General features: G+C 41.0%; 1 long non-coding RNA gene across 1 annotated transcript; it reads left to right on the plus strand.

Moving 5' to 3' along the window:
* The first annotated feature begins 593 nt into the window (after positions 1-593).
* Positions 594-1,681, plus strand: LOC127346537 (uncharacterized). Its single transcript, XR_011744274.1, has 3 exons — positions 594-694; positions 1,348-1,518; positions 1,611-1,681. It is a non-coding gene; the product is annotated as an uncharacterized lncRNA (long non-coding RNA).
* The last annotated feature ends 12,737 nt before the right edge of the window (positions 1,682-14,418 follow it).

The raw sequence follows: 14,418 nt of genomic DNA on the forward strand, positions 1-14,418 counted from the left end.
GGTTTTGCTGCATTCGCGCTTTATGGAAGCAAAAGTGGGATTTTGCGGGATTTATGTGGGAATCTGTTTTGCTCCAAACGAAACGTTTTCGCTACATTAGTACTTTATGGAAGCAAAAGAGGGACTGAGAAGGCTAGATGGACACGTGTAGGGCATCAGGAGGATGGGAAGTTTTGATTGTTCGGGGGACGCCCAGCACTGCCTTTAAGGAAAAAAAAAAGCTCGATGACCAGTACAATGCAGATCAAGCTAACCCAGACTACATAGTTTGCTATACAAGAAAGATAGAGAACACTTCTGTATGTGCTGTATGTGCTTTCCCTATATCTTTTGTCCGAGTGATTATCATGAGCTCTGGAAATAAACATTCCCTTGTACTATCAGGAGCAAGATGTATCTAAATTGAAACATGGCTGTTCTGCTACTTTTTTGTGGTACAATATTGCATACTGTTTCAAAAGCAGCCACACCAACCAAAACGCTAGGCACCCTGCTAACCAACTAGTGGCTATCGCTTTTTAAAACTTCAATAGTATATGTACTGCTTTATACTTGCATTCCTGAGCCTTTATTCTTCTTTTTCCTGATCATTTAGGTTGACCTTAATGTAAGTAAAATAAGAGAGTTGAGGTCACTTGCGGCTAACTCTATGAAGAAAAACGATTATTATACAGCGGCAATGCTGTACAGTTTGGTATGCTACTATACCCTATTTCTCAATGTACAATCTTGAATTTTGTCTCATCAGCCAAAATTGCTTGAGTAGGTTAGGTGATCTGTCATTTGGTTTCACATCATTTTTTTTGTCATACATGCTCCTTTTAAGAGAGTGATCATCCTTAGGACTGATAACTACAGCTGGCTTCATGCTTTGCTGTGAGACACATCTCTCTTCGATTTATTGATGAGAGTTTTTATTGCCATAATGCTAGTAAGTTCGATAATGAGGACGTGACAAGGACTTCTGTGTGTCCTTAAACAACAATCTACTGTTGTCGATTTCTGGGCTGTGGGTTAGGACTACTGTGATTCTGTGATGGCTCTCTACTCTCAAGGAAGAGTGGAAAACTATTTGTACATATAACTTGCACCTGTTTGACGATTGTCCGCCCTTGAACATTTTCCTATTTTTATGCTTTAGTTATCGCCATAAGAAATTTGCTTGAGTTGACTACATTGCCCAGCCTTGCAAATTTTTGTAAAGTTGTAATTCATCAGAAATTCAAGCTGTTCTTTGTTTCCTCATAAACTGCAAAGAGTTACAAGTATGTCTTATCATGATGTGATTATTGTTTATTTTATATAATCAGAGATGTGCTAACTTTCCTCTCAATCTGTTGCACGCAGGCAATGGGGTGTGACCCTCATGATGCTACCTTGCTCTCAAATAGGAGTCTTTGCTGCCTCCGCATGGGCGATGGACACGCGGCTTTGCAGGATGCTCTTGCGTGCAGAGAAATGCGGCCTAACTGGCCAAAGGGCTGTTACCGTCAAGGCGCAGCGCTCATGTTATTGAAGGTTGGAATGAAGATATCTGGTTGGCTAACTTTCTATTTTGATTGTTAGCCACATTTTATTAATTATTCTGCGTCATAATGTTGTATCATCAGGACTACGGAAGCGCATGCGACGCTTTTCTGGATGCGGTTAAATTAGACCCACCGAATCCCGATATCGAGGCCGCATTGCGGTATGCTACATCTCTTTTAATCATGCATGTTATACCCTTATCACGGAGCCCACCCATAACCTGGCATATCTGAATCTAGAGTTAATTTGCGTAGCTGCTGATCTTGATCTACATACTTGATGGAGATTATGCACTCCTTACATTTGATAAACAGTGCAGTCATATTATGCATTGAAGGCCTAAGTAAGCCTAATTAAGGGTATGATTGGTGCCAAAACTATGATTCTGACATATAGTTGGTGTGAAACTTGCAGGGAGGCTTTGAGTTCCTTGAAGATATCTCATTACATGACGAAGTCCTTCTACTAGTTCATACTGAATGATATTTCTTGAACTGGGGTTCACCAAATTGTCGTTGTTAACCATAATGATGAAAGAAGTAATGTACTGTAGGAATGAAGAAGCTGTCATCCCTGTTAGCTGCTGTGATCTTTTGTTTGTATGTATTTTTTGTTACTTTCGTGTAGAAAAGTAGCAGGAAATACATGAGCCGAAGTACATGTTCCAGTGGCAAAATTTGCAATTAGACCTGAGTCTTACTGGACCTCGTTTTTTGCTTGGTTTCTTATCGGACAAAGCTAATCAGACACCAATGTCTCTTTCTTCCCCCAAAAGAAATATGGAAGAAAAGGCACAAATGGTGCAAGATTTATTGTGAAAAATAGTGGTCTTGTGAAGGCTATATCACACTAGCAGTGACCACATCTATTGGTCTACTAATCACCCTATTTTCTTTGGTATTGCTCGATGCCTTCCGTCGGTGTTGGACTGACCAAACGCTACATTTAAGTTGTAAACCGGGCATAGAAAGTATCTACTTTGCGAGTATGATTTGGTAGGTTTCGTCACTTTCAGAGGAATGCTGTGTGATTACTGAATTTTAAACATGCATGTACATATTATATTTACATAGAAATTGAAAATTTATACTTATGCACTAAGTTATATTATCAATCACAGTTATTCATGGGCTTCTAGAGGATGGTTTGAGACATTCTAAGAAAGATGTCACCCACCAGGTTTTAAACATAAGGCATAAATGTCCAGCTTTAAATTAATAAATGCTAAGCTTTAAATAGACATACGATCATCCTCTACACATCTTATTAAAGAATCTTCTCAAATTTCGAAAGCTAACATGCTCATAAGGGTGATAAAATTCATAATAAGACCTAAGCTTAAATTGATAATAATAAAAGCTAGAACATGGATTTGCTGAAAATAAGTTAGAGATCGGAAGAGAAACGTACCATGATTCGATTGAGTGACAAGAATCGAATAAAAAACAAACATATTTGAAGATCGAATGGAGTTGGTTTTGAGTTTGGAGGAGAAAAAGAGAAAAATATGAAAATTTGGGTTTAGGTTTACCTCTTCTGTGCTTAAGTTGCATCCCCACGCTCGGTACGGGCGGATGGTACGGGCACAACCCCCCGTACTAGGTGTCGTTGTCTCAAGGTTGAGTCGGTCCACTCGTTACGGACGCGCGGTACGGTCATATCTCCCCGTACGCTAAACTTGCTAGATCCTTACCAGAAAATTGATGTTTCGTCGATGAAGTGGTACGGGCGGCTGGTACAGGCAGCTACCCCCGTACCGATGGTCGCTAAAGTTACTTGATGGTTTCGATAAAAAAATGCATTTTCTCTTTGTTGGGCTGACGAAGTGGTACGAGCTCTGGCGCCACCCTACCGATGATCACCATTCTTAGCGGCCATTTTGGACAATTAGACCTTTTTTCTGTTTCATGTGTCTCCATAACGAAGTAGACGTATAATAACAACATAACCTTTTATTCCCAAGCAAATTAGGTAAGCTAGAGCGTAGAGATGAACCCACGAAGAGCTACCGAAAGGATGAAAGCAAAACACCTATCATCATGAATTACTAGAGGAAATACATGTTTGGAAAGTTGGGCCCTTAAAATGGCCATTTGGAAAACATATGCCTATTTTGCATATTCAGGAAGCTGCAAAGAAGCTCTGATCTATGGAGCATGGAGTTAGATTTCTTTTGTGAAGTCAAGAAACCATACTAGCCACAGCTCTTCGAGAATGCAGGCTTGGTAGAATTTAAACAAATAACACTGCTAGAAAGGCATGATCTGGAATAAATGCCACTTCCTCTGTTCACTATTATAAGACCTTGTGATATTTCAATGTGGACAAGATACGGGCCAAAATAAGTGAACTCACAAGGTCTTATAATAACGAACAGATGGAGTATTTTTTTTGGTATAAGTTAGCACATCATTGCCCTTGGACTTCAAAGCCTCTTCAATAAAATCAGTAAAAAGGACTCAACGACACCAGGCAAGGAAATGAAACATGAGAACAATGGAGCTGGCCAAAATGGCACTTCAGGAGGAAACAGTATATTGTTAGGCCTACACTCGCATTATGCTCCAACAAAAATTTCACCACCAGGCAAGCAAATGACACTTCAGTAGGAAACAGTATGTTGTTAAACATACATTCGCGTTGTTCTCCAACAAAATTTTCATAGCTTCATCATGCATGCCCATAGGAGGCAGAGATATGCAGTGGTGTCCCGCAAACCGATACTGGGTCAACTGAAACTCCTCTTGCGAGCAAGAGTTCCACCATTTCACTATCTCCTGAGTAAAGAAAGCGGATAAAAAAAATCCAACAGGTAACTATTACAAAGTACAACTGATTGCTTGATGGGGGAAAATTTTGTATCCAAGATCCACACTAATTAAAACTACATGCCCAGGAATTTTTTTTTTTTGCGAGAGAAGGAACAGCATTACATCGGAAACATTACAGAAAGGACACCAAGAAACACAAAAATACAGAACCGCCCTCCTGCACGTTGACCGCGGCTTCGAACCGTCGATGCCGTCGGTGGCGCGCCGCCGCCGCTGCCTCCCTCGAAGCCTTGGATCGGAGGCAGTCCCCAGGCGAGCGGGAAGTCGCCGAGCGCCGGTCCCGGAAGACCTACACCGCCGAACGTCGTCGCGGACGATCCGATGCGCCGCTGCAACACCTTCTTCATGAACTCGATTTGGAGGCTCCGCCGCCCTCGGAGGCGGCCACGGGGAAGACGCCCACGGCACCTCCGCAGAGATGCGAGGGCGTCGATGGCGGTGGATCGAAGACGACGCCCCGCAGAGCGCCGACGCCGGAGAGGAGATCCACCGCCCGCAAACTTTAGCCGCCACGCCTCCACCTCCAAGACGCCGACGACCTGCAACCACAGAGCTCCTACACTATGTACAGGACACGAGACGGGGATCCCCCGGCCTCCCGCCGCCGAGGCGGCCGGCGGAGACCGAGGGATCCGACGAATCACGCCGGCGAGGTGGAGTTCTTCGGTGGGATCCAAGAAATCGCCTCCGCTACAGTAGACGGGGAGGGGAACGTCCAAGGTCGTGTGGTAGTTACATGCCCAGGAATAGTTACAAAGAGGGAAGGGAGCAGAATATGGGAATATTGGCAACTATTGAATCCTAAGGAAATCACCAAGACAAAAAAGCGTGGCATGAGGGCACTAATGTTCTTCTACTAATATACAATTAAAACCATGAAACATTTATCGTACAACTTCTAGCCAGGCAACAATACGACAACTCCCATGAGAATAGGGTCACATTATAAAGGTTTGGCTGTTTTCTCTACTCCATATCAATTCTGATTTTTCGATAAAGGAGCATAGCCCCAGCCTCTGCATCAATAGATGCACACAGCTTGCTTTATTAAAACCGTATCAAGTCAGAACCAATTCATCCTCACTTATTACAATCAGAACCATATCAATTCTGATATCAGTGTGAAGGTAACCCACTTTCCTTATGTTAGTTCATGGAAGTAAAGTGTCAGTGAAATACTAGCGAGAAGCTAAGGAGCATGATTGCACTAGTGGAGACAGGCCCTTCTGTCCCGGCCCGTAATGGGCTTTAGTCCCGGTTGGCCAACCGGGACTATCCAGGCGAGACTAAAGGCGAACCCTTTAGTCCCGGCTCGGTTACCAGTCAGGACAAATGACTCTCCACGTGGCTGCAATACAACGTTTGACCTGGAGGACATTTCACCCCAGCTCGTAAGCCCAACCGGGACTAATTATTATTTTCCTAAATAGTTTTTCATTTTTCTAATTTTATTTTTCCATTTTCTTTTTTTCTAATTATTTGACTCGTTACTCTCTCACTTGGACTATTTTTAACACAACTTACACTTAATCTTTACTCAAATTCTAGACTTGGTCAAATCCCGGATGGTCACCTATCCTCAAACTACTCCACCCTCAGCACGCTTAACTCCTTGGTCCATTATGTCACATTTCTGTATTTTTTGAAACCACAAAAAATTTATGTCAGTAAACAATAATGAATAAGATAATAATATTAAATTCCAATAAAAATAAAATAAGTAATAAAACTATTTATTATTATTATTATCAAATAATATATGTATTATTCATATATTATGGCATAATTAATATCTTTAAATCTGTAAACCGCAATCGGACAAATAATATATGCATTATTATTCGAAAAATATGAGTAATTTGAATATTAAATATATTTTTATTCATTTATTATTATTATCAAATAATATATGCATTCTTCATATATTATGGCAAATTAATATCTTTAAATCTGTAAACTGTAATTGGCCAAATAATATATGCATTATTATTAAAAAATGTGAGGAATTTGAATATGAAATAATTTTGTTTTTATTCATGTTTTTATTAATAATATATGCATTATTCATATATTATGGCCAAATAATTAATATTTTTAAATCTGTAAACCGCAATTAGACAAATAATATATGCATTACTATTAAAAAATGTGAGGAATTTGAATCTGAATTAATTTTATTTTTATTAATTATTATTATTATTATTATTAAATAATATATGCATTATTCATATAACATGGACAAATAATTAATATATTTAAATCTGTAAACTTCAATTGGACAAATAATATATGCATTATTATTAGAAAAATGTGGGAAATTTGAATACAAAATAATTTTATTTTATTCATTTATTATTATTATAAAATAATATAGCATTATTTATATAATATGGCCAAATAATTAATATCTTTAAATCTGTAGACCGCAATTGGACAAATAATATATGCATTATTATTAGAAAAATATGGGGAATTTTAATACTACATAGTTAATATGTGGAGGAATCTATAACTGTAATTAGAAAAATATGAGAAATTTGAATAACAATAGAAAGATTTGATATATAGAGACAATTCATTAGTTCATACAAATATAGAAGACACACAACACACACCACACCACCATCTACTCATCATCTTTAAATATTGAGACGATCAACCTGGCTATTATAGCCAATAAGCCTCCAATACCTCATAATCATCTCAAAACTCAGGCGAGCGTCTAGAGCGGCATATTGTACTTGCTCGTAGCTCAATGGAACATTGCCCCATCTAAAAATTATTTCATCTTCTTCTTCTTGCACGCCGTCCTTCTTCTTGTTCTTCTTCTTGTCCCTCTTCCTCTTCTTCTCAAATTTTGTTGCAATAGTAGAATTTGCCGGATCATACAGACTCGTAATGGGATTTTTGGTGGGGTTTGGGATTATCTTTTGGAGGTCGAACGCAGACGTAATATCAATTCCGTAGGAACTCAACGTTTCCACATCTTTGCTGATAGCCACGCCGTAGAACTTGATGGTCTTGTCCTGCAATAAATTCTTGAGAACTTGTGGCACTTCATCAGCCCAAGAAATTTGGAAGACCACATTCTCGGTCACCACCGAGAGTTGAAGGATGGCAGCGCGCTGATTACCCTTGTGAGGGTTAGCGAACTCGCAGTCCAAGCCCACACACTTGATTGCTGCGGCGTCGAGAAAATCCCTCTTGACGGCGCGGATCCACCTCTCCACCCTTGATGCACGGAGAGTGACCGTGATCTTGAACATGCTCTCCTATCCCAGACGGAGTCTTCCATGAAGTAATTTCTCATAGGTCTATTAAAGAAAAAACTTGACACCTCCTGAATAATCGACTACTGACTTGGGGGCTACGCCCCAGGAAGCTGTCGAAGATATTACTGATGGACCTAAACAGCAAGTTCTTCTTCTCGAACCTTTATGGACTGAACCTTTTCTAGCATATTTAATGGAGCAACGGTTGCCAGATGATCCAACGAAAGCTAACGCATTGTACGACGATCTAAAGCATTTATCATAGTAGATGATGACCTTTATAAACCATGTTGCAAGAAATACACGAAGGGACGTGTGGCCATCATGCAAGCAGCAGATCACTTGTGGCCAAAGCATTCAGAGCTGGGTTTTATTGGCCAATAACAGCAGCCGCTGCAAGAGATTTAGTTCGGAAATGCGACCCTTGCCAACGTTTTGCACCAAAATCACACACACCGGCCACGGATCTAATGACAATACCTTTAGCTTGGCCCTTTGCGCAATGGAGACTTGATCAAGTTGGTCCACTGCCGAAGTCATCGCCTGGCGGTCATACTCACCTATTGGCAGCAGTCAATAAATTCACCAAATGGATTGAAGCCATACCAGTCACCAATCAGACAACCAAAACCGCTGCCAAGTTCTTCAAAGGAATAACTTGTCGCTTTGGTGTACCGCACATTATCATCACAGACAACGGAACCAACTTTGATTCAAAGGAATTTCATGAATTTTGCAATAGTAATGGCATCAAGCTCAAATTTTCTTCGGTTGCACATCCTCAAACCAATGGACAAGTGGAAAGGATCAACGACTTAATATGTGATGGCATTAAAAAACGTCTCACAGGTGCAGCTGGAGCTTAGGTCGAAGAATTACCATCTGTACTTTGGATTTTGCAGACTACACCAAATAGGTCAACACAATATACCCCCTTCTTCCTTGTATATGGACAGAAGCTGTTCTACCTGCCGATGTTTGCTTTGAAGCACCTCGGGTGGCTGCATACAGAGAGAAAACGCATTGCAAGAAGCTGTGGATCTTGTTGATGAGGCTCAAGATATTGCCTTGGCAAGAACATCAGTATATCAGCAGGCCATACGGAATTACCACAGTCGAGCGGTACGCACTCGATGTTTCAACGTCGGCGATCTAGTACTACGATTAAGCAGAAAGGACACATAAATCTTGAATCTCCATGGGAAGTACCATACATCGTTACTGAAGTAATCCCAGGAGGAGCTTATAGACTGAAGAATACTACAACAGGAAAAGATGTCGAGAAAACGTTGCACAATTGCGATGATTTTATGTGTAGGACTCGGCCCCTTTTACTGCATCTTTTATTTCTTCCTTTTACAATAAGGCTTCTTAGCCAGCTACGTACTATGAATAAAATTTCTGGTTCAGCTTATATGATTACCTTCTCACCTACACACAATCATAATAGCTAGAATCATCGCAAGTCTAGAGCTAGGTCATTATAATCTTAGCTTCTCGATGAGATCTTAGTCATAGCCTTCGATAATCAAGATCAGACAAGCAGGAAGTAAGGGTTTTACCTCATCGAGGGCCCCAAAACTGGGTAAATCTCTCTCCCTGTCTGTTTAGTATCCGATGTCTCGTGTCAGCCTGTAGGATTCCGTTAACCCTAAGCTCCAAAAGATGGGCATTGCCGAGGAGCACCCTCGTCAAACACCCTTTTGTGTTCTAACTAAACTAAATATTGGTAGCAAAGTCTTTGCAGCTTGCAGAAGAGGAAGTAGAGATCAAATTCAAAGAACTAAAAAATATTCTCTTATGAAAAAAAGGTGAAGTCAAAGAGGATAAAACTATCGAAGAATTGGATGCTATCTACTTTAACATTCTTCGGAGTGAACTAGAAAAAAGCTTGACCAACGATGAGTGAATTCCAAATGATGAAGGTAAGAAAGAATTAGATGATATTTTGAACAACACAGCAGAAGCAGAATACCTTCAGAAATATGAATACGAAGAATTGGTAAGGAAGGGAGATGAGGACCCACCACCATTGAAACTAAAACCCCTTCCTGAAGACTTAAGGTATGAATTTCTTGATGAAGAGAAGAAATGTCCAGAGATAATAAGCAGTAAACTTTCTTCTATGGAAATTACATCATTACTAGATGTTCTTATTAAGCATGGTAAAGTTTTGGGTAATCTCTTAATGATATTAAAGGTAAAGATCCCTCAATAATAACTCATAAGATAATCAAGGAGGATGATGATATGGTAGTATTATCAACAATGTTTCGGAAAAAAGTTGGAAGCTCAACTTACGCATGGGGCCGCATCTACGTTGAGGGCACACGTGTCTCTGCCGAGGCGGACCTTCCCTGAGGAGCTACACCGATGGTGGCCCTCAGCGTAGACTACGCCGATGGCCTTTTAAGGTTATGTCGAGGGTTCGGGATCGTCGGCGTAGCGCACCATTCCTGTAATGTAACTAGCTATGTTACCATCACATCACACACTCCAATAAAAAATGGCTCTACAGAATAATAAATATGGCATTCTTTGTTACTACTAGATGACCAGTGCGCCCCGGTGCAGAGGCAAAAGCGAGACAATACTACAACCATAAGTTTTAGTAAGCCGCTGTGAAATGAATCAACAGATCTTTGGAAGCTCTAAAGTCTGTAAAAATAATTTGGGACCATCAACCAATTTTTTTAATGGGTTACCTTTACAGTTAACCCATTAAAAAACATATACAATAAGTATAGATGACCCACTGCGCCCGGCGCAAAGACAAAAGCGAGACAATATAACCATCTATTGACACACGCCATGAACGAAGGATATATAATTGCTTTGCCTCTCATCGCTGCTGCGTCTCGCCCGGGGAAGTCTCCTGGGAACCTCAATCTCCATCTACGGGTACAACCCTAGGAACCCAGTATTATCCTCCATGGTAACCCTCACGTTAATTAAAGATTGTCACATAGTACTGCAGTGAGCCAGTGACTGATTCAGGTACATTCCAGAAGACATGGACTGCCGCTGCAGTGCAGAAGACACGGACTGAACCATTGCGAGCACACGACATCACAGCACATAAAAGCCAAACCCAAATTTAGCATCTACAGTACATGTCATCCACCAAAGCTTCATTGCAGAAACCATCCCGTGCTAGATCTGGTGAGGAATCATCCCGCATTGGATCTGGTGGAGAAAATAATGTGGGCCGCCGACCTCCCACCAGCGGCAGACACGGGGACAGGAGGAGATGCGGGGATTGGGTGCCCCTTCCGATCTAGGTTTTCACTTCCCGGTTTGCAAACCGGGACCAACAAGGCGGGACTAAAGGGTCCCTCCTTAGTCCCGGTTTAAAGTTGCACCGGGCCCAAAGGCCCCGCCACGTGGTGCGGCGAGGGCGCTCGAGGTGGAGGACCTTTGGTCCCGGTTCGTGGTACGAACCGGGACTGGAGGTTATTTGTTAATTTTTTTAATCCATTTTGTTATGGCCAATTATTTTTCGCTCCTCCTTTTTTTTTCTATTTTTTCAGAATTTCTAGTTTAGTCTCTAACTACACTTAATCATCTAACTACGCTTATAATCTCTAGTCAAATTACTTACCCGTGGTTCAACTTCCCGCTCGGTCACCCATCCTCCCACTAATCCAGCACTAGCACGGTTAACTTCTAAGTTCCTTTCCCATCCCGCTTCTAAGTGCTTCACGCGCATGTTGTGATAATAGTATCATATCAATCCTATTAACATGTTGGTCGATGTCACACTTATTTATTGTTCGAATTCCAAATAATTATTTTAATAAACAAAACTAATGACGTAATAACATGTTGCGATAATTATATTATAATTTTATTTTTTATAAATATTAATTTTAAAATTTGTATTATAATTGTTCTTTTTTTAATATTTTTTTTGCCAAACTTTGACAATCCAAAAAATTGGGTAACTTTATGGTTAAGTAATAGTAATCTTTATGCATGATGAAATTATTAATTTAAAAAATAAAAAAATATAAAATCCTGAATTTCTGGCAAAAACTAAAATCTTCCTGCTTTCATATTTTCATTTGGAATTTTGAGAATCTAAAAATTGGCTAACCAGGTAAACCCAGGTGAATTCGGATGTATCTTTCTCCCACGATGATTTTGATATATTATACGCTTTTTTTCGATATCGTATGCAAAAGTTAATGCGATTTTACCATTTTTCTAACCTTTTTTGCAAAAAAAGTGAAAATTCAAATTTGTTAAGTTTTCCTAATAGTAGGTTGCATAACATACAAGAATCTGAAAACATTTTATTTTTTTGAATTTTCTATCGTTTTATTTTCTATTTTACAGTGTTAAAAAAGGCGATCCAGGGGGGGTGGAGGTGCGTGGAGAGCAAAAAAAACCCAAAAACCCTGTAGTCCCGGTTGGTAATACAAACCGGGACTAAAGGGTAGACGTTGGTAATACGAACCAGGACTAAAGGCTTTTGCCCCAGAGGCCCCCCTTTAGTCCCGGTTGGTATTACGAACCGGGACTAAAGACCCCAAACGAACCGGGACCAAAGGGTTCCCACGATAATCCGGGACCAGTACCCCTTATCAGTTTGGTTCAAAACCGGGACTGTTGCTCCCAGGGGCTTGGGACGAAAGGCCTGTTCTCCACTAGTGATGCACATACTCTAATAAGCAGAACGCCGTTACCCTGCCTTTTTAATTAGGATAAAAAAGACCACCTTGAATAGTGCATACTAGCTGATCTTGTGCTTTTGCTCACGCATGAATGTCACTACCATTCTAACAAAATCAACATAAACCCACAAGCAATCACCAGAGAAGAAATTGGTCTCAAATAGTTCGAGAGAAAAATGCTTAGGTGGCAACCAATAGACCCACAAATTATGGACGGAAAATTACATACCCTCAAAAAAATATAGAAGTATAATTGTCAAAGAATAGGAAAGTACCATTAGGAAATTACTGCCAAGAAAATAATCACCAGCGAAAAATTACCATAGGCTAACTACTATCAGGAAAACAATGGCCAAAAAGTTGTGTTGAAGAATTACCATTGAAGCATAAAATAAGGGAAGTAAAATACTGACGCGGACGTTAGGGTAACTACCATAGGAAAATTATGGCCAAAAAGGTGTGTCAGAGGAGAAATACTACTGCCAACTAATGAAAAATTACATACCCTCGCCGGAAAGGTATGGTCGGAAAGTTAGTTGGACCAATGCCGTCGAAGGATTAAAAAAAGAAATGTAAAGTAAGTGTTCTCGTGCGCATAGAACAGTTACGGTGGGAAATTACGGCTCAAAAGTTGTGTTGAGAAATCGCCATCCAAGGATAAAACGGGGCATTTTAAAAATTGACTGTTGTAGGAGTAAATCAGGGTAAATACCATTGAAAATAATGATCAAAAAGTCGCGGGACGAATTATTAATGTCAAAAGATAGAAGATAAAAAAAAGTAGAAGAAAAATAGTAAAAAAAGAAAATGCAAGGGCCTACGTGGCACGCTATGTTTGGAAAAAATTGGCGCTCTGCGGTGCAGATGCGTGGAGAATTTCTTTTTTCTTGGCAAAACTTTGGTTGAACGAGGGAGGATTTGACGAATAGCCAATAAATAGGCGTCATCGTCTCCGCCCCCTCTCCCTCCACACTCACAAGTCACACCTCGCCAGCAGCGGCATGGCAGCTCGCAAGCCAGCCCTCGCCCTCCTCCTTCTAGCCGCCGCCATGGCATTTCTCTGCGCGCACACTAGAGCACGCCTCATCACCCCGACCGTCTTCAACCTTGAAGGCGGAGTACACGCGGCCGGCGCCTCCGTCCGGCGCACGCTTCCGCCGCGACGGCGACAAGGAAGTCTTCATCGCCGATAGCCCACCTGATCCTCGCTTCTCGCTGGATGAACGATCGGGTGCGGCCTGGTGGTGGGGATTGGTGGCGTTCGGCGCAGCCATATTCATGATTGGGATATTCTTCCTCGTCAGGTTCTTCTTCCTCCGTCGCCACCGCGCCGGAGGGGCGTGATCTCCTCCGCGTCTACTCCACGCCGTCGCCTCGTCTACTACACGCCGCCACGTCTACGGTTGTTATCCTCGATGAAGCTGAGCGGAAACTCGGCGGCGGATCACGACGCCGCCGGGGAGCACCACCACGCACGCCACTATCACGACAATAATGTGGGAGTATCGAGGCCGGGGGGGGGGGGGGGGGATGCCCCCTCCCCCAAACAGTTAGCATAAATTATACTAGTTCGTTCAAAATTTTGAAATATTTCATTTAGTCTCATCTAACATGTTAGCAAATAACATACGCAATGTTGTGGTTTAATGCCAAGTTTTGAAGCTGAATTTTTATTGTAATTGATTCAAAAATATCTTCTAATTCGTAGATATCTCATCATCATTGATGATATATGTTCTACACAAGCATGGAGCATTATCAAGTGTGCTTTTCCAGAGAATAATTGTTCTAGCCGAATTATAGCTACTACACGCATTATTGATGTAGCAAAGTCATGTTGTCCGAGTTTTGAGGACCGCCTGTATGAAATGGAAGCCCTGGGTGATCTTCACTCTAGAAAGTTGTATTTCAAGAGAATATTTGGCTCTGATGACCATTGTCCTGATATTCTGAACAAAATTTCAAATGAAATTCTAACAAAATGTAGAGGCATACCATTGGCAATTATCAGTATATCAAGGACGAGTGGGAGAAGGTTAAAAGGTCTTGGTTATGCACTGGAAAATAACCGGAGTCTAGATGGAATGAATAGCATACTATCCCTTAGCT

Source organism: Lolium perenne, chromosome 4 (assembly GCF_019359855.2).
Source record: "Lolium perenne isolate Kyuss_39 chromosome 4, Kyuss_2.0, whole genome shotgun sequence".
NCBI classification, from domain to species: Eukaryota; Viridiplantae; Streptophyta; class Magnoliopsida; order Poales; family Poaceae; genus Lolium; species Lolium perenne.